This window comes from Trachymyrmex cornetzi, unplaced genomic scaffold (assembly GCF_001594075.2).
Source record: "Trachymyrmex cornetzi isolate Tcor2-1 unplaced genomic scaffold, Tcor1.1 scaffold636, whole genome shotgun sequence".
NCBI classification, from domain to species: Eukaryota; Metazoa; Arthropoda; class Insecta; order Hymenoptera; family Formicidae; genus Trachymyrmex; species Trachymyrmex cornetzi.
In genome coordinates this window covers 35,869-37,862 of record NW_017299955.1, presented here as the reverse complement: position 1 = coordinate 37,862, position 1,994 = coordinate 35,869, and positions in this window count along the sequence as shown.

The window sequence follows — 1,994 nt, the reverse complement described above, 5'->3', positions numbered from 1 at the left end:
GACGCTCATTTTCAGCGTCAAAACAGGTCACGTGATCAAAATTGACGAATACCAAGTGTCAATTTTGATCACGTGACCTGTTTTGACGCTGAAAATGAGCGTCTAGCGTCAGATGAAAATCCAGCTTAAGTCATGTGATAGAAATTGGCGAATATCAAGCGTTAAGGTGCCTTTTCATGTTGACGCTCGACGCTCGTTTTCAACGTCAAAATAAATTACAAGATCTCTCAAAATTGACGCTTGATATCCGTCAATTCTAACACGTGACTTATTTTTACGCCGAAAATGAGCGGCGAGCGTCGGAATGAAAAGGCACCTATAATTTTGATCTTGTGATTTATTTTGACGCTGAAACGAGCGTCGAGTGTCAGCATGAAAAGGCACCTCATGGTTATAAGTACTTAACCTGGTTCTACATTAGTTGCAAGCTGATCGCAAGTTTGTTGCGACACCCAATCTGAAGCTTGCATTTTGAAATCAATGCTTCATATTGGCTGTCGCAACAAACTTGCGATCAACTTGCAACTAATGTAGAACCAGCTTAATACTGAATTAAAATGGTAATGACGACCTAACCCAACCGACGCAATGTCGCATCTCTGGTATCTAGTAGCGTTTTCTCTTGGGATTCACATTGGGCGCATTCAGTGGACTAAATAGTTGAGTGAGCGTTCGCTGTTATTGGTGTATTCTTTTAGCTCATCCAATCAGAATTTTAGATTTAGAAGAATACACCAATAACAGTGAGCGCTCACTCTCTGTTGAGTCCGCTGAATGCGCCCATTGGGTGCAGTCTCGCACCAGTTGCGTGTAAGTGCTACACTCAGCTACAGTGCCTGCTGCACTACACTAGAGTGGTGCATACCATGGTGTACATTGTATCATTGACCTCTGTTAAGGCCATTCTACATTGGTCGTATCGTAGCGTCGGAATCGTCGTAAGCATCAAGGTAAATTTTCACGGGCTGCTCAAACCGGCTGTTTCAGCGACAAAAAGAATCACGTGGTCAAAATTGACGAATATCAAATGCCCATTTTGATCACGTGATCCTTTTTGTCGCTAAAATAGCCGGTTAGAGCAGCTCGTGAAAATTTACCTTCATACGACTTAAAAATTGAAGCATTGGATTGGCTGTAGCAACAAGCTTGTGACTTGCGACGTCTACGATACGACCAATGTAGAATGGCCTTTACACGGCACTCTTTACGCCGAAGTTATAACATCGATGTCATGAAACTGGCCAATCATAGCTATTCCTCTAAGGAATGGAATGACTGTGATTGGCCAGTTTCATAACATAGATGTTATAATTCCGGCGTAAAGCGTACCGTGTAAACGTAGTAATTATTATGTTAAAACCCTGTTCCCACTTGACTTTTATTTTCAAATTTTAAATGTCACACTGGTTCTACACGGTCTCTTTGAGACGGTGTAGCAAAATCCCACTTCGTGCATAAAATTTGTCATAGCCACGGAAACACGGTACACCGAATGAGTTCGCTTACCACCAGCCAGTGGGTGTTTTCCAACAACGTACACAGATGACACAGTGTAACACTGTGTCGTACACAAAGTGTTCCAACTATGACACAGTGTTACACTGCTCGACACTGTAAAAAGTTAAGTACGAGCGTGTAGAGTATGTCAGTATTACCAACTTTTCAAGAAATTTTATACTTAACGTGTGGCAACATGTGGCGTGTGGAAATTATGGGATTCATTTCTAGCATGAATATAATCTAAGGCTGCTTTCCTTTTAGGAGACACAAACCGACACAGTATAACACACTCAAACACTGTTTGCCACGCTTAAATGGAACGCGATATGTGCAGAGTGTGTATCGTGTGTACGAACTTTTAGGTCCGTTTCCACCAACGCAGATCAACTTTAATCTCGGTTCAACTTAATCTTTGTCTTTTTCTAGTTCTAAAGATTAGAAAAAGACGAAGAGTAAGTTGAACCGAGATTAAAATTAATCTATATTGGTAGAAA